Below are 20181 nucleotides of genomic sequence, written 5' to 3'. Positions count from 1 at the left end.
GCACATATTCATTCCTTTTTTTCATCCAACAAGCAAAACATAGCACTTATTGCATGCTAAAACACACCTTAGGCACTGAGGATACAGCAGAAAGAAATGGACTTTTCTCATTGCACTTGTACTTGGTCACTTCAGTCTGGCTCTTTGCATGGACTGTAGCCTTCCAGGCTCCTCTGTCCATGGGATTTCCCAGGCAAGAATACTGGAGTGTGTTACATTTCCTTCTCCAGGGAATCTTCCTAACCCAAGGATCAAACACTTTCACCAGTGCCCCCTTCATTGGTAATTATTTATAATTATCAAAGCAGTTGGCACATGCTGTGTATATTAAACTCTCCTGCTGCAAGCCAGTATTCTTTGGGAAGTACAAAAGGAAAGAAGGGATGCAGGAGGAAGAGAAGCAGCTGTGCCAGGAGCCGTCTCACCAGCCTTGCCTATGGACTCTCAAGGGCTGGGCTCCTTTTACGAGATATAGCTGAGCTGAAGTCAGGCTAAGCCAGGATCAGAAAACCCCAGCCCATGGATCACAGCCAGCCCTCTGCCTGCTTTTGTGTGGCCTGTGTGCTAAGGATGAATCTTACATGTTTAAATGATTGAAAAAAAATCAAAGGAAAGTATGCTATTTTGTGACACTGGAGAAGGGGACGACAGAAGATGAGATGGTTGGATGGCATCACCAACTCAATGGACATGAATTTGAGCAAGCTCTGGGAGATGGTGAAGGATAGGGAAGCCTGGAGAGCTGGTCTATGGAGTCACAAAGAGTCAGACACAACTTAGTGGCTGAATAACAACAATAGCAATTGCATTGTTCATAAGTTTTGTTGGGCTTCCCAGATAGCTCAGTGGTAAAGAATCGGCCTGCCAATGCAAGAGATATGGGTTTGATCCCTGGGTCGGGAAGATTCCCTGGAGAAGGAAATGGCAACCCACTCCAGTATTCTTGCCTGGGAAATACCATGAACAGAGGAGCCCAGGGGGCTACAGTCCATGGGGTCACAAAGAGTCAGACACAACTTAGTGACTAAACAACAGCACAAAGTTTTGTCATCATACAACCCCCTCGTTTGTTTTTGTCTTGCCCTGCTGCTCTCACATTACAGTGATGGAGTTAAAGTGTTACAACAAGACTGTCCAGGACCCTACAAAGCCTAAACTATTTACCTTCTGGCCCCAGCTGGACCTAATATTTTTTCAATGTTTTTGAAAATGTTAAGTTCATGGAAAATTGTGCCCCTTTTCAAGCCAGCTTTCTTTAATGACTTTTTCACAGTGGAAAAGTAGCATTATCAGTTTTGTTTTTAAATCCACTTTTATTAATAGCAGACCTGCACCATCTACTTGTGACAAGAAGGTCCATCCAAGAATTAACAATCGTATTGCTGAACCTGGAGGGATAAGGATGCCACCCATGAGATCTGTCTGGGTGGACTCTTGAGTCCTCTGTCTAGAAACAGAGCCGCAACATGCCCAGCTTTGAAGGACCCCAAAATATTACATAACTGTAGCATGATCCTATCAGATGACTGAAAACCTTCAACATGAAAAATATTTTCCACAGGCATGCAGTGTATGAAATTTTAACCATCATCTGTAAACTGAAATCTTCAATTTTTCAAACTTGTTTGTTTCCTAAGCAATCGAGTTCAAAGAGCTCAGCAAAACACAGTTAAAAAAAAAATTTCCATTTATTGTCTTTATTGTGAAATACTTTGTTTCCTAAAATAACCTGCATTAGCATCACAATTTACTGAAATGAAAAAATAGTGCTTGGGTTATTTTGATCTTCAAGGAAAAATACATGGATCTTTTCTCCTTTCGCCTTGGGGAAATGGCCACATTTCATGTGTTCTTACAACTTGCTGGATTTTTTTTTTTCCTCTACATTTGATTCTGCCTTTTAAAATGTGTCTTTGATAAAAAGCACTGGCTTAAAACTCAGACTGCCCAGGATCCAAATTCTGCTTTGGTACTTAAGTTGTGTGGCTTTCAGTAAACCCCATGAGGCTCTGTCTCAGTGTCCTTATCTGTAAAATGGGGTCATATAGTCCTGACTACATAGATTATAGTGCAAATTAAACAGAGCACCACAGGCAAAGTGCTTAGCACAGTGCCTGGTGCCCAGAAACTGCTTTATATTTTTTGTGTCTATGATTGCCTATGATTCCTGTTGCTCAGTCACCCAGTCGTGTCTTACTCTTTGTGACCCCATAGACTGTGGCATGCCAGGCTTCCCTGTCCCTCACCATCTCTTGGAGTTTGCCCAAGTTCGTGTCCATTGTCATCGATGATGCCATGCAGCCATCTCATCCTCTGTTACACTCTTCTTCTGCCTTCAATCTTTCCCAGCATCAGGGTCTTTTTCAATGAGCTGGCTCTTTGAATTAGGTAACCAAAGTACTGGAGCTTCAGCTTCAGCATCAGTCCTTCCAATGAATATTCAGGATTGATTTCCTTTAGGATTGATTGGTTTCATCTCCTTGCTGTCCAAGGGACTCTAAAGAGTCTTCTGCAGCACCACAGTTAGGAAGATCAATTCTTTGTCACTCTGCCTTCTTTATTGCCTATGATGAAGGATTGTTATTGCCACAGAAGGGATGGACCAGAGACTCTTTCACTTTGATGTCATAGCAAACACTGAGTCTGCAGGGTTAGAATGTGTGGAAACAGTGTCAGAGACAAATAGTGTTATTGTCAACAGAGCCATCTGTCAGCGGATTAAGCAGATTCTAACAGAAGGAACCTCTCCTGTTTATCAAGACACAGATGGAAAACATATCAATTATGTGAACAGAACTATCGCAGGTATTAACTTGAGTCAACATAAACACTTATTTTGTACTTATCTCGCTTCCACTCCTAGGGAATCTTAGTATTTATCCAGTTCAACCACCTGCGTGGTTAAGTCTTTCTGCCCCTATTTAAATTCTTCCCACGGTGAGGAAAATGTCATTCCCTGAGAAAACCTATATCAATGTGAGGCTTTTCCTTAGACTGAGCTGAAAATGACTTCCTTGGCACGCACAGCATTTAGACCAAGTTCTATACCCTGGAGCAGAATCTACTTTCTGAGACCTTGACAGGTCTCAGAATACTTGATGAGAATGTCTACTAGTCTGAGTTTATTTCTCTGGTTCCTTCAACTCTGAACCACAGATTTTGGGGGCATTTACCATCCTGGCCTCATATCCTATTGTGCTTTACATACAGCATAAATGCTTTCCTTTTAAAACAGCTCACCTTCCATGGCCCTCTGGCAAATGTTTGCTGTTGTTTGATTGTGTCCGATTTTTTTTTTCATATTTGGTATTTATTTCTTCTTCTCTTTTTTATTGGAGGATATGGATTGCAGCACACCAGGCTTCTCTGTCCTTCACTCTCTCCTGAAGTTTGCTCAGATTCATGTCCATTGAGTCAATGATGCTATCTAACCATCTCATCCTCTGCCATTCCATTCTCCTCCTGCTCTCAATCTTTCCCAGCATCAGGGTCTTTTCCAATGAGTCGACTCTTCACATCAGGTGGCCAAAGTATTGGTGCTTCAGCTTCAGCATCAGTCCTTCTGATGAATATTCAGCGTTGATTTCCTTTAGGATTGACTGGTCTGGTCTTCTTATAATCCAAGGGACTCTCCAGAGTCTTCTCCAGCGACACAGTTCAAGAGTAGCAATTCTTTGGCGCTCAGCCTTCTTTATGGTCCAACTCTCACATCCATACATGACTACTGGAAAAACCAAATTTTGATTATAATGACCTCTGTCGGCAAAGTAATGTCTCTGCTTCTTAATACACTGTTTACGTTTGTCATGGGCTTCCCTGGTGGCTCAGAGGGTAAAGAATCTACCTGCAGTGTGGGAGACCCATGTTCCATCCCTGAGTCAGGAAGATACCCTGGAGAAGGGAATAGCCAGCCACTCCAGTACTCTTGCCTGGAGAATTCCATGACAGAGGAGCCTGGTGGGCTACCGTCCATGGGATCGCAAAGAGTCGGACATGACGGAGTGGCTAACACTTTCATAGGTTTGTCATAGCTTTTCTTTCAAGGAGCAAGCGTCTTTTAATTTCATGGCTTCAGTCACAGTCAATTTACATGGCTCTGGGTTAAACAGTACTCCCTCAATGAACGTATTCAGCTAAAATGTGTAGAGCACCATGGTAGGTTCTGATAAGGAATGCTGATATTTTTCTGGGACTGCACTAGGGCTTTCCTAGGTCCTGTTGCCAGGTTCCCATGGCCAGGGTGCATACAGCTGTGTCTGGATATCTGCACCCTCTGCATGGCTCGCTAGAGGGACTGAGCATACGCTTATGTATTTCTGCAGTAGAGTTCCCTTGCCAGATGACATTGTATTGCTTTCTTTCACTAACACTCCCTACCTGGTGTCCAGCATGAGGCAAACAAAACTTGTCTTGGTTGTGGCCCCTCCCAAGGTGGGAGACATCCCCACTGAGGATGGTGAAAAGTTATCTGGATGGGACTGGCTTGTTGACAACCATGAGATGTACATAAAAGTCGCTGAGCCACCAGGGAACCTCTATAGTAAAAAAATAGGAGATGGTTAATGCAGAACCCTCAGTTACAGAAAGAATCTTCTAAAATTCTGACCAATAAAATAATTAGGGATTCTGGGGACTCTTGTTTACATTATCAGTCGAGGGATACTTCCCCAAGAATTTATAAAAGCAAATCTACAGAAATCGCAGGAGATTAGCACGTAAAGTTTTGCTCACTTGCAGTTCACTGGGAGCCCCTTAGCTCTGTAGTGCTCTGTGTGCTGCACTTAGTAGCTCAGTCATGTCCAACTCTTTGTGACCCCATGGAGCCCACCAGGCTCCTCTGTCCATGGGGATTCTCCAGGCAAGAATCCTGGAGTGGGTTGCCATGCTCTCTTCCAGGAGATCTTCCCAACCCAGGGATCGAACCCAAGTCTCCCACATTGCATGAGGATTCTTTACCATCTGAGCCACCAGGGAAGCTAGTGTAGGGAAGCCGCTTCCAAACAGTGACACGAGGATCCAGGGTGATTGTACCTGCAGCTCTATCTCCTCAACTGTGGCCAAGCCAACCCACATGGAAGGGAACGTGGCAGAGGAGGCACAGGGCTTTCTGACACTTTAAAGGCCAGGAAGAGAGACTTCATTGGTGGTCCAACAGCTAAGACTCTGCATTCCCAATGCAGGGGTCCTGGGTGTGATGCCTGGTCAGAGAACTAGACTTCACATTCCTCAATTAAGAGCCCTCGTGCAGCAATGAAGATCCTGAGTGCTGCCACTGAGATCAAGCTCAGCCAAACAGATACATAAATTTTAAAAAAATGCCTTTAGGTATTTATAATAATAAAAACCAGGAAGGTCGAATAGCTTACTTCCTTCTACTCCCCATTTGCCAGAGTCAACACATGGTACCATCACAACTGCAAAGGAGACGTAGAAGGCTGGACCTGAGTGTGTGATAAGCATGACGTGTCTCTGCTGTGACATTTGTAAATAGGAAAAGACAGAAGAAATACTCTCCCATAAGAAAGTCAAATTTTAGCAGTGTTAGACTTGGGTACCTAACACCCCCTGTACAATACCAGATTAAGTCAAGATAGAGAGGAAAGGAAGATGAACTGTTCACATATTAATAGCTAGAACTATGATCTTTTGATAGCTGCTATGTAGGCTCAGTTACATCCATTTATGTCTCTTATTATAAATGATAAATTTTCTTGGCTTTGCTAATCTCTTTTATTCTATACAGAGAGGTTTTATAGTCATTGAAGCCGATTATAAATGTACTTGTTAATGTTTTCCACCCAGTTCAAGCATGAAGTGGAGTTTATGATTTTTCTACCACAAATTTCATTATTCAGTGATTGTTTCTTCCATCCAACATTCTTGTTTTCTCTGTTAGGTTTAATTAAAAACCCATCTGAACCACAGCACCAGCCTTGCTAGCATAATATGTCAAAAGCTCTACGCTCCATGAGAAACACAAGAATCAACCCTCCAGAGTGCCTCATGCTCCCAGCATAACACTAAGCTTTTTATGAGCAGTACTTAAGAATTCTGGGAGAAGATTTGTGGAGTTCATTAATCAATTCACATTTAACCGTATCTTTGTGATTTAAGAAGTGTGTATGTGGTTCATAAAGTGGTTCATGAGCTTTCAGTGAAAATTATTTGGTCTACTTTCAAGAGAAGTTTTGACTCCAAGGTGATGACCCTTAAGCAACACCCAACTGGCATGCTAATACATTAATATTATGTCAAGTAAATAATAACCATTAACTATTACCTGCCTACTTTGAGAAGCTTTTCTCCTCTGTACTTGAGCTTTTAGTTCACTCAAATTTAATACAAAATATTTCAGCTTCAAGAATAAGATTATTTCAAGCTTCCCTGGTGACTCAGGGGATAAGAATCTGCTTGCCAATGCAGGGGACATGGGTTCAATCCCTGGTCTGGTCCGGCAAGATCCAACATGCTGTGGGGCAACTAAGCGCAATGGCCACAACTACTGAGCCTGTGCTCTAGACTCTAGGAGTTGCAACTGTGGAGCCCACATGCAGCAATTACTGAAGCCCAGACACCTAGAGCCCATGCTCTGCAATAGGTGAAGCCACCACAGTGAGAAGTCTGTGCACAGAAACTAGAGAAAGCCCATGCAACGTCAAAGACCCAGCACAGTGTCCCCCAAATTAAAAATATGTAAATAAATCGTTTTCAAAAAGAATAAGGGCATTTCTAACAACCAATCTGGGAATATTGTGAAGTATTCCATCACCATTCATATATATATATATATATACACACATGTATATGTACATATAATGCCCCTTGAATTGGAAAGTCATCTTTTGGTGTCTAGTCAAGGCTATGGTTTTTCCAGTGGTCATGTATGGATGTAAGAGTTGAACTATAAAGAAAGCTGAGCACTGAAGAATTGACGCTTTTGAACTGCGGTGTTGGAGAAGACTCTTGAGAATCCCTTGAAATGCAAGGAAATCCAACCAGTCCACCCTGAAGGAGATCAGTCCTGGGTGTTCATTGGAAGGACTGATGTTGAGGCTGAAACTCCAATACTTTGGCCACCTCATGCAAAGAGCTGACTCATTGGAAAAGACTCTGATGCTGGGAAAGTTTGAGGGCAGGAGGAGAAGGGGACGACAGAGGATGAGATGATTGGATGGCCTCACCGACTCGATGAACATGGGTTTGAGTGGACTCCGGGAGTTGGTGATGGACAGGGAGGCCTGGCATGCTGCAATTCATGGGGTCGCAAAGAGTTGGACATGACTGAGCGACTGAAATGAACTGAACTGAGGAAAATCAATAGACTGAATGTATTGGGCCCAGTTGTAAATCACAGGGTCTTTCAAGGTCATGCAGTTGATACTCCTGTTCACTGTGTAACCCCTTCTATGTTACCACCAGGTGGTCACCTGGATCCAAGCCACTCTGATCTCCTAGACTGAAGGTGCAAGCTCTCTGAAGATGTGTTGTGTTTAAAGCACATTATTTGGACTTAAACCAGCTTCTCTTTCTGTATCAGTGACCCTGAAAGAAATAAATCTCTGGGTTAATCCTGATCTCTGAGGAATGTCCTTCCCATACAGAGCCTCCCATGTACTGATGTTACTAGAAGCCAATTTACCAGAGAGAACATGGCATCAAACTTATGTCCTATATTGAGAATAAATACATCTGATAAATAGGTGAAGCCACCTGTGAAGGACAGGGAAGCCTGGCATGCTGCTTCCCTGGGGTTGCAAGGAGTTGGACATGACTTGGCGACTGAACAACAACATCAAAGCCACCTGAAAATTCTAGCAGTTTATTTATGAGAAATGCATGAATACCCCAACAACTAAAATGAAGAGGAGAGAAATCTTGGAAAGGCATGTCTCCTGGGCATGAAGAAGACAAAATCTTTCTCCATGTGGGAAGTTTATATGCTAACCAAGTGCTTCATTTGAGTCAAGATTATCCTCTTTTGTGTTTATTAATCTTATACTCAGTAGTGGACCACCCAGAATAAAAATAAAAAGGTCCTGAATTTTCTGCATTTTTTTAAAAAATCAAAATATTTTGACTTTTCTCAGTGCCCTGCACCTGTTAGGCTGACGTACTTCTTTTTCCAGCCATGGGCACCACATTTCTTCTATGGAGTCCTGGTGTTGTGGGTGAACTTGGGGTGCCTCTTGAAATGCCTTCCAGAATCCAGCTTAAATACTTGGATATATCGGAGCAGTTGCATTTAAAAATTGCAAAACCAGGTCCACAAATAACTGACTTTGGTAAAGATTACTGTTGGATCCTGCCTGCCTTGTTACCATCATGTGAAACAGGCCCACTGAGAAGCATCATAATAATATGCTAGGGCTGAGTACTAAGTCGTTTCAGCTGTGTCCTCCCCTTTGCAACCACACAGACAGTAGCCTGCCAGGCTTCCCTGTCCGTGGGATTTTCTCCAGGCAAGAATATTGGAATGAGTTGCTATTTCCTTCTCCACAGGATCTTCGTGGCCCAGGTTTCAAACCCATGTCTCCTGCATTGCAGGTGGATTGCTTCCCACTGAACCACCTGGGAAGCCCTCACCATAATATACAGTGAGGCTGAGCCATTAGCTGAGACCACAAGCATGAGCTGTAACTCACGCCTACCTCCCCACTTCAGTCTCCCTCTCTTCTACCCCTCTCCCTCTCTGTTTTACCTTTCTTCCTGTTCTCCACATAGTCCCTACCAGTGTAAATAAAACAATGCACATGTCAACCTATAGATTTAAACATTTTAAAATATGTTTGAAATGCATGCCAGCGAGAGCTCCTCAGTATGTGGATAAACTAGAAAATGTGCATTCAAGGAAGGGCCTCTTTTTTTCCTAACAGAGATAGGAAATTTTGTTTTTCATTTTTAAAATTTTTTAATTGGAGGATAATTGTTTTATGATGTTGTGGTGGCCTCTGCCATACAACAACACGAATCAGTCATAATTATATACATATATATCCCCGCTCTCTTGAGCCTCCGTTCCCCCTCCCATCCCACCCCTCTAGGTCGTCACAGAGCACTGAGCTGAGCTCCCTGTGCTGTACAGCAGCTTCCCACTAGCCATCTGTTTCACACATGGGAGCGTATATAGGTCAGTGCCACTTTAAGGAAGTTCCTCTTGCATGCTGTTAACCTCCCTCACATCAGGCCGGCTCCCCTAGCGGGGACTCAGGTGGCCTTCATTCCCAGGAGGAAGAGCAGTGGCCTAGAGAAGCGCATGTGTGTGTGCGTGTGTGTGCGTGGTGTGTGTGATGCAGCGGCCTAGAGAGGTATCTGTGTTTGATGCTGTCGTGTGTGTGTGTGTGTGTGTGTGTGTGTGTGTGTATGTGTGTTGCATCTCTGGGGGATAGAAGCCAGGTTCTGACTCGGGTCTCTCCTGGGGCACTTCTGTGGGTTTTCTGGTTTCTCATCTCCCCCACCGCCCTAACTGAGGACCTTCAACCAGTGCATTCCCTGCTGAGGGTGACATGCTCTCCAGCCCCTGATGAGGAAGCTTGACCTCCCAGAGGCCCTCTGTCGTGGTCACTGTGGGCAGTCTCATCTCGAGCACTGGCCTGATCACTTTCTGGACAAACACATGGTCTGTGGCAGAAAGCTGGCCTTTGCCTGCCTGACTCGAGTCCTGGCTCGTCCATGCAGGCCCCTCTCTCGGTTCTAGTCTCATCACCAACCTCCTATCTTTTCACTTTTTACTTATATTATTTTTAAGATTTTTTTTTATGTGGACCATTTTTAAAGTCTTCATTATCTCCCTGACCAGGCATGGGAACCCACATCCCCTGCATTGGAAGACAAAGTCTTAATCATTAGACCGCCGGAGAAGTCTCGGCTCTCATCTTTAGACTTTTCTCCTCCTTGGGATCCACACCCTAGGGCTCAAAGTTCTTTTCTCCAAACAGTTCCATCCAAACCCTTATCATTCTGTCTGAGGCAGAGAAGGTGGTGGTAAAGACAGTGTCCAGCAGGAAGCTGTAAAGGAATCCTCACTATCTTCTCCTCTGATCGTGCTCCTGGTCCAGACGAAAGGGTGGATCAGTCTGATCCCCCAGGGGCCCTGACAGTAGGCCTAGGGGGATGCTCTGACTGGCATCTTTCTTGAGACCCTCTGGGCTCTCCATTCCAATTGTTCTCAGCCCTGGAATCTCAGCCAAAACTCTGAGACAGGAAGAAAACTTATATCTCACCTCCTGTTGCATGTGGTCAATGCAGTTGGGCACTACCCACTCTTTCTCTCCAGACACTGGGAATCATATAGTCAGTCAGTCATCAATCACTGCTGATCTGGCCAGGTCTTGAGGAAGTCAGAAAGGAAGATGAGGTTAGAAGCCTTCAAGAACTGTTGACTGAAAAATAAAAACCTAAGAGTTAAGAGTTATGTTTTATTCTCCAAAAAGTCTGAAGACTTCAAGGCCCAGATTCAGCATCTCAGATAACTTGGAGACTCCTCACAAGAGTCAAGGTGGTGTGTGGGGTGAGGAGGGGGGCGGGGGTGGGTGGGTGGAGGAAGCCAAGAAATCCAGGAGTTTTTGCAGCAAAGACGAGGTAGTTGGAACATCTAAAGATTACTGTTAATTAAAGAAAACCAGACATCTCATGTTAAGGAATTAAGCACTTTTCTATCAGCTCAAATGGTAAAGAATCTGCCTGCAATGCCGAGACCCAGTTTCAATTGGGAAGATCTCCTGGAGAAGGGAATGGCTACCCACTTCAGTATTCTTGCCTGGAGAATCCCATGGACAGAGAAGCCTGGTGGGCTAAAGTCCACGGATGGGGTTGCAAGAGTTGGACACGACTGAGCAACTAACACTTTCACATTGTGTTTGGGAAAATGCAAGAGTCTAGGCCCACTGAAATCATTCTTTGAGATGCACCTCAGCTATCTGGGGCCAGCATCCTGTGCTTTCTCATCCTGAATCTCCTCAAGGGGCACCATCGGGAGTGGTTGAGGGGCAGACTACTGGATGGAGGAGGCCGGGATCCTACCTCCATCCTAAGACCCAGCAGGGCTTACCACTGGGCTGCCGTAATGTGATGCCTTGATGGCTACAACATCCTTTGTTTACCAATATGGCAGGCACTATTTTTCATTCACATAATCATCCCAATAAATAAGACAAATGGATTTAATTTAAAGCACATTTAGTCAACAACAGGCTTCCCAGGTGGCTCAGTGGTAAAGAACCTGCCTGCCAAAGCAGGAGATGCCTGATAAGCAGGAAACACAGGTTCAACTCCTGGGTTGGGAAGATCCTCTGGAAAAGGATATGGCAGCCCACTCCAGTATTCTTGCATGGGAAATCCCACAGACAGAGGAGCCTGGGGTCACAAAAGAGTCGGACATGACTGAGGGACTAAACAACACAGACCCAGGTAACCACTCCCACCAAGAGAACTCTTCAGTCACCTCAGGTGTTCCCTCCAGGCCTCTTGCTGTCAGCTTCCTCCTGTTAGCCCTGCCCCTGCCCGTGAGCATTCCAAGAGCTTGGCCACTTAAACATCCCCTAGGGCTTCTTTTTCTTTATCTACAATCATTGTATTTTGCTGGTAATTTCCTGATTAGTATCGTGAAAATACAGACTGGTTCCAAATCAGGAAAGGAGTACCTCAAGGCTGTATACTGTCACCCTGCTTATTTAACTTCTATGCAGAGTATATCATGAGAAACGCTGGGCTGGATGAAGCACAAGCCGGAATCAAGATTGCCTGGAAAAATATCAATAACTTCAGATATGCAGATAACACCACCCTTATGGCAAAAATCCAAGAAGAACTAAAGAGCCTCTAGATGAAAGTGAAAGAGGAGAGTGAAAAAGTTGTCTTAAAACTCAACATTCAGAAAACTAAGATCATGGTATCTGGTCCCACCACTTCATGAAAAATAGATGGGGAAACAGTGGAAACAGTGACAGACTTTTTTATTTTGGGCTCCAAAATCACTGCAGATGGTGACTGTAGCCATGAAATTAAAAGATGCTTACTCCTTGGAAGAAAAGCTATGACCAACCTAGACAGCATATTAAAAAGCAGAGACATTACTTTGCCAACAAAGGCCCATCTAGTCAAAGCTATGGTTTTTCTAGTAGTCACGTATGGATGTGAGAGTTGGACTATAAAGAAAGCTGAGCGCCTAAGAATTGATGCTTTTGAACTGTGGTGTTGGAGAAGACTCTTGAGAGTCCCTTGGACTGCAAGGAGATCTAACCAGTCCATCCTAAAGGAAATCAATCCTGAATATTCATTGGAAAGACTGATGCTAAAGCTGAAACTCTAATACTTTGGCCACCTGATGCGAAGAACCGACTCATGTGAAAAGCCCCCGATGCTGAGAAAGATTGAAGGCGGGAGAAGAAGAGGACGATAGAGGATGAGATAGTTGGATGGCATCACCAACTCAATGGATATGAGTTTGAATAAACTCTGGGAGTTGGTAATGGACAGGGAGGCCTGGTGTGCTGCAGTCCATGGGGTTGCAAAGAGTCAGACGGGACTGAGCAACTGAACTGAACTGATCCTAGAGAATCAGGAATCCTGAAAAGTCTGTCTACCTTCACTCACTTATTTGGAGCCACAACTTGCTCCATGTATATCAAAGATAAATTTGCTTTTTGTTTCCAAAGCTGTAACTGCCGTCTCTTTAGAGGCTAAAGGAGAGAAGTCTGAAATTAAAGAGAAAGAGATGCCGACTTGAAACTAAATGCAGTAAACTCTACTCCCTACCTCACTTTCTATTATATTTTGGCTAGATTTGGATAAAGCGTTGTACCAGAAAGATGGCTACCATTAACTCTATTAACCTATGGGAAGAGGAAGAGATGAGAAGTAAAGAACAAGGGAAACTTCCTGGCAGTCCAGTGGTTAAGACTCCATTCTCAATACAAGGGGTCTGGTTTCGATCCCTGGTTGGGGAACTAAGGTCCCGCATGCCACAGCTAAAGATCCCAGAGGCCACAATGAAGACCCAGCACAGCCAAATAAATAAATATATTTTAATTAATTAATTTAAAAAAGATTGAGGCCCAGTGAGGAGTCTGAGGGCAAGCAATGACTGTGTAAATGTGGGAGAGGGGTGAACAGAATGAATAATAAATCATTTGTTGAGCATGCTCAAGTGCAGTGCTGGGTTCCAGGACACCAATCCAGAATGGTCTTGCCCACAAGGAGCTCATAGTCCAGTAGGGAGGAAGTCCAGGGAGCGATGATGTGATGAAATACACGACTGAGATGCCCATTTGCTAAGAAAGCAGGTGCACCAAGCATGAAGTCCAGGGGGATCTCCTGGGCACTATGATAGCTGACATCAAGCTTGAAGAACACGCAGAGTATAAAACCTGAGAATCTGTTTTTCAGGGTTGTTCATGGTAATGAGTGACTCACTGTAGAAATCAGAAAATATTTAAAATTAAGTGGTATCATTCAGAAGCACTCACGAAATGAGAAAAAATTTTAAGTGCCATCTGAATCAGATTATATGCAAATCTAAAGTCATTTAATTACATTCTTAAAGACATGGGGGTGGGGCAGAGGGAGATCCTGCCAAGTCATGGAACAGACACTAGGGAGGGAGCGAAAAACCCGGGTTCTGTGTTTGAGGGGCAGACCCTCCTGCAGCCTTTCCAAGGACAGTAACGTTACCCACATCCAGGCATTCAGTGTCAATCATGCTGAAGAAGAGGAAGTAGGAGGCAAAGGCTTTTAATCTGGCTTGGCTTTGGAAGAACTGTTTATTCACCTATAAAACCAAAGAAAGTAAAAGTGTTAGTCTAGTCACTCAGTCACGTTAGACTCTTCGCAACCCCATAGACTGCAGCTCTCTGTTCATGGGATTCTGCAAGCAAGAATACTAGATTGGGTTGCATTTTCCTTTTCCAGGGGATCTTCTAGACCCATGGATCTAACCCAGGGTCTCCTGCACTGTAGGCAGAGTCTTTATCATCTAAGACACCATGGAAGCCAAAAAACCAGAAGATGGAGCTAAATTATCTTTCTAGCATTTTAACTCCTAGAATTCTCTGGTTGGATGTCCACCTGGCAGATGTTCAGTAACGAGGTATAAGGATGTTAAAGAATGTTACTTGAAGGACTGTAATACCTGGACCATGATAGCTAGAGTGGTCCATGGCTCTCTGCAAAGGGAAGCAACATTAGGCAGTTCTTTTTCAAGTAGCTATGGTTTCTGCCAAGTATGGGGTTGTCAAATGAAAGTAATCTTGCTATCCCTGGCTGAAATGACTTGACTAGTGCCAGGTGCACCCCTGTAGGTGCATCCAGAACTTAGCACGAAAAGTAACTTGGCATGAAAAATGCTGCTAGTGTGAGGGACCTCTTTATGCTGGTGTCCACATGATGCAAGCAAGAAAAACGGGGTCACTGGAGCTTTGTATTCTATATGACTACACGATTATGAGTCATCCTCGAAGTACTCGATCTGCTGATCCAGTTTTAGAAGCACTGAGACACAGAATGACTCTCAGTTGCTGAGCATCTTCTTGACTGCAGATATTCTTGTTAAACCCTATTACCTAGAGCAGTCTGGGTGTGTCTTGTCTTTTCTAACTATGAAAGCTTTGAGGACAGCCTGGGTGAATGAAGCTCGAGGGTGACGACAGATGAGCAAGAGAGATAGCTCTGCTAAAAAAATAAAAATAAATAAGTGCTTCTGGAAGACACTTTGTAACAGAATCCAGTATTATTTATAAGTCTGTGCTGCAGAAAAATGCATTTTCTATTTGCTTTGGAACTAAGGTGAAGAAATCAAGTTGTGAAAATTTATGACTTAATGGACAATATGGAGATAATGACTGTCAGAAGTGGGGAAAGGTCTGGGATTTCACTCTACTGGCAGCTAGTAAGCTAGCCTACTAGTTTCACAGAAGCTGGCAGAAGACATGAGATTCCTGGCTCAGGGACAAAGCAGTGGCAGCATTCAGAGTGGCAGCATTCCCACTCATTTCTCAAGCTCCAATTCCCACGAGGTGACACTTAGAGCATCAAGACTCCTGTACCCACAGTAGCTTGTATTACAGGAGATGAACTTTGAACTTAGGGACCCTGACTCTCTTAAAATTGGCAGTAAGCCTGCCTGCAGTTATTTTTACTATAATGTACAGGGGAAAAGGGCTTCCCTGGTGGCTCAAATGGTAAAGAATCTGCCTGCAATGCAGGAGACCTCAGTTCTATCCCTGGATCAGGAAGGTCCCCTGGAGAAGGAATGACAACCCACTCCAGTATTCTTGCCTGGAGAATCCCATGGACAGAGGAGGTTGGCAGGCTACTGTCCATAGGGTCATAACAAGTTGGACACAACTGAGCGACTAACACTTTCACAGGAAACAAACTTGTCCTTCTCTCTGGAGGGAGATTCCATCTCTGTCTTTCCTGGCTCTCTGCTGTACAATAATCCTTGTAAAGATAACATCTTTGAAAAGTGAATCAATATGTCCAAGGAAAGACAAACAGAAAACACAGAGACTTACAGAGAACTATCTCCCAACAGTGACCAGGGAACAGAATCATGAAATCTATTTAGAGGGCTTAAAACCATGGAGGTGACTCCCTGGTGGTATGGTGGATGGGAATCTGCCTGGCAATGCAGAGGACACGGGTTCAATCCCTGGTCCAGGAAGATTCCACATGCTGCAGGGCAACGAAGCCCATGTGCCACAATGACTGAAGCCTGGGCTCTAGAGCCTGTGCTCCACAACAAGAGAAGTCACCACAATAAGAAGCCCACGCACCACAACTAGAAAGTCGCCCCCACTTGCCACAACTAGCAAAAGCTCACACAGCAATGAAGACTCAGTGCAACAAACAAACAAACAAAAAGAATGGATGAAAATTTCAGGTCATAGGGTAAGCACGGTTTACTGAGGCTCTCTTTGATATATCTATAATTCGAAAAAAAATGTTTATGTTTTTCATTGACAAAAAGTTTAAAACACATTGGCTAAGATATTAAATTATTGGGTTCTTTCATTTTGGGTGATATGACTTGGCTTGAATTATACACAGTCTGTGCAACAGCAATATGTAATATGTTGGGGTTTTCTGTAAAAAGTTATAAATACAACTTGATAGACTATATATTCTAATCATGATTGATGAACACATTCAAATGTTATTTTTTGCGAACTAAAACATTTCAAATACTACACTATATTTTTTAACTAAATGGAGTTTTAAGAAAATAGGTTACCTTAGGTTTTGGGTGGATAATGGACAAAATGTGTGATATGAGTTTGGCCTACTTACAGGATAAAATATAATGTGGGAAATTTTACATTATGAACTGAATTGATACTTTGCCAAGCATTGGATTTAATAAAGAACATGCACACAAATGAACAAATATCTCAACAGCTCCAAAGTTAATATTTATTTCAGCTTACTTTTATTCTTGTGAAACAAATGTTTTGAACAGATGAAATGAATGTTGGGTCTTTAATGTACTTGTTAGATTCATATTTAAAGAAACAGTTTATACAATGGACAAAATTTTGTTAAAAATCCAGTTTCATAAATATTTACTGAGTTCAACCATGCAGAAGATCTGAATTAAGTCAACAGATACAATGGTATGTAAGATGGGTACCCAGCTTCATGTTGATCATATGGATTATCATGATTATAATTTTAAAGGGTAGAAATTATTTCCAGTTTTCTATTGTACATACCTACAGGACTGCCTCTATTTTAAATAAGTCTTAACTATTATTGCTAAGATCAGGGCCACAGTAAGGGCTACAATGCTAACATATTACTTTATATTAAGTGGGAAACTTATTCACTGAGTGGAGTGTCTCTAAATCCTGGTGAAAATAAATTTTAATAATGGACATAAATCATGTATTAGACACAGGCCATATATAGCCTTAACATACGAAAGACATTGTCCCAAGAATAGTATGATTTACCAAGGAGAGAACTTCGGTGGCAGAAGCAAACATCATGTAACTGGATGTATTAAAAAACAGAATTATTGTTTTTATCATATTAAGTCATTTAAGGGAGGCATATACAAATAATACTCTTCTTGGAATTTTAATACTTAAACATGAAGAAATGCCATCAGTTCATTGTTTTGCTTTCTCAGTAAGTAGATAAAACTAATTTTACTTAGGATTCAATTACCCTGAACCTTTAGCTAATTTAACTGTCCCTCTAAAATTTACTTTTATACAAAAAATAAAAGAGGAAAATACAAGGAAACTAATTGGAAGAGATTTATCACAAACATTATGTTTCTCTAAGATAAATTTTGGGGTCAGGAGTCATTCAGACAAACCAGAATATCTTCATAATCACTTAAGATCTTAATAATGTTCTGTAAGTGGGTCTGACTTTTCACACATGATGCAGAACAGAAGGAGAGGTGGTTCTTGTAGGAAGGGAGCAAAACCACCCAGGTGTTCAGGAAAGGTCCGTGTCTGATGTCATCAGAGTGAGTCACTTAATTGAGAAAACTCAAAGCAGGGAATTATAGAACAGACTAGATATCTTAGGTACTTTGTTGTTGTTGTTAAGTTGCTAAGTCATGTCTGACTGTTTTGCAACCCCATAGACTGTAGCCTGCCAGGCTCCTCTGTCCATGGGATTTCCCAGGCAAGAATACTGGAGCGGGCTGCCATTTCTTTCTCCAGGGAGTCTTCCCAGGGATTGAACCCATGTCTCCTGCACTGGCAGGCAGATTCTTTACCTCTGAGCTACCAGGGAAGTCCCTTAGGCACTTAGAAGATGTAAATATATAGTCATTGGTCTTATAGTATAAGGCAGGACTTTTCTTTGCTATTAACTTGTTGCGGTGTCAACTCTATGGGTAAAGCACCATCTACAGAACGGCCAACTTGGTTTCTTTAAAGTTGAGCAATCTGACTTCAGCATGTGTTTGAACTTACACAATTCTTTTTCTTCACAATCAGTTTTTGCTCCAACACTTAATTTGATGGCAATTTTTCTTTTGGGTGACTCATCTTAATCAGGACATTTAATGCTTTCAGCTTTATACTCACATTTGATTGTTTTACATGATATTTAACTTACATGTTTTCATAATAATAATCACAGTGGCAAAATGGGGTTGAAATAAACAAAACACATGATGTATATAAAGTTTTACTAGAGGGAGTGAAAGGGAGCAGGTACCCCAAGAACACATACCCTTACTAGGTTTGGGCACAAGGAGAGTAGAGAGCAGGGTCAAGCAAGCCAGTTACATGGAAGGTGGTCAAAGAAGTTTCTGCTGTTTGTCAATTCTCGTTGCTATCAACACTTATACAGAAGAAACATTAGGCAGTCCTCATCATTTTTAACCCCTATAGAAGATTATTTTTGAAAGATCAGTTCACCTCAATTCAAAAACCTATCATTTTATATTTACTTTCATATAATTTTCATATGTGAAGATTATATGCTTCAAAGACGCTTCCAGCAGGCTTCCCTGGTGGCTCAGTGGTAAAGAACCTACACAGGAGACATGGATTCGATCTCTGGGTTGGGAAGATCCCCTGGAAGAAGGCATGGCAACCCACTCCAGTATTCTTGCATGGGAAATCCTATGGACAGAGAAGCCTGATAGGCTACTGTCCATGGGGTTGCAAAGAGTCAACAGAACTGAGTGACTAAAACAACAACAACAAAGTTTCTAGCCACTTGTTAACTGAAAATGCAAGTTTCTTTTAATCAAATTCCTATGAAGGTTCCAAGACAACATCACTGTCCCAAACATCATAACTAGTTAAATTGCTCTTCTTGTCATAAAGTTTCTCTTAATGATTACATGCTACCGTTTATCAATACCTATTAGCTGTTATCGATTGTCACCTGAATACTAGAACACTTGGAACTATGATCTTTAAACATAGTCTCATTCTGTGCATGTGACTTGGCCTCTTCTGTCTCAATTCTTAAACACCTTTCCTGTAGTATAAATGCCTCAGAGCTTCTAGTAACTCTCTCTGTGTCTCACTGAGGCTTTGTATAATGCCAGTGAGCATAGCCCAATACTGCTTTCCAATATCCTTGGAATATACTGCTGATTATTTTACAAACCTCAGCCAGACTTTTCCACAATGCTTTTAATATTTCATAACTACAGCCAACTCCTATCTTTTGCTGATCTCATGGTGTGGTTCTGTTGAAGTTAATTAAGCCTTCACTTCAAGCCTAGTCTTTGTATTTATCCCTGGATTTGGTAACCATATTTACCCTGTGACCTTCGCTTTCAGATTTCTTTGGAAAGCAGCTTTGCTTAATTGTGAAGTTGCTCTCCAAAGCTGACCAGGACAGTGCCAGTTCCTTGAGATTTGGTGCTGTCAGCACTCCAGGGGCTGTTACTACACTGATTTGTATTTGTACCTTATTTTGTGCTGTGATTATTTTTAAGCAAGGAAACCAATCTATGGTCTTCCTTTATTGTATCTGTGTTAACCACATGCAAATTCTTTAGGTACCCTAAACTCTAAGGAAGTGAAAAAGTCTGCCTGTCTCTAGTGACTTGCCCAGCAACTGATGTTCATAATTCATCCTGTATACCTGCAGTTTTTAAGGTCGTTAATATTCAAGCTCATTTAAACCCAATGAGTTTTGGCTATAAACAGTAAAACCGGCTACATTTTAAGTTGATTTTAAATAAATATTCTAACATAGTAATACTGCTCACGTTAATGTTCACTGTTAGGATGGAAGATAAACATTAATGCTTATTATAATACTTATTTAAATTTTGTGAACACTTGTTTTTATGGCTAAAACCTCTAGCATAGCAGAAGGCAGTCACTCCTTTTAAACGCTTCTGTAAGTACAAATAAAGGGCTTACATTGATTCAAAGATTACATACTGTAGACTGACCATCCTGGGACAATCTTTACATCAAGGGGAGTCTCGCAGCAATTTCTCTCCCCTCTCAGCTTTTGGGAGGAGGGTGTGGGTAAAGTGGACTTGGCAATGAGGGAAGCCGGAAGTGTATTCTCACACAGTGAAAGCCCAGAACAAAGGTAAGTTCTTCACCTGCATAGAGGATGGCTCATTCTAGCAGGTGAAGGTACAGGGGAAAATCTATACATACAGACAGATATAAATGCATATGCTTTCACACAGGGGTGCCAACAGAATAAAGTCAAATAAACTTACTCTCATCCCCGCCCAAGCCC

Source organism: Oryx dammah, unplaced genomic scaffold (genome assembly GCF_014754425.2).
Source record: "Oryx dammah isolate SB20612 unplaced genomic scaffold, SCBI_Odam_1.1 HiC_scaffold_19, whole genome shotgun sequence".
NCBI lineage: Eukaryota > Metazoa > Chordata > Mammalia > Artiodactyla > Bovidae > Oryx > Oryx dammah.
This window is presented reverse-complemented; position numbering follows the sequence as displayed.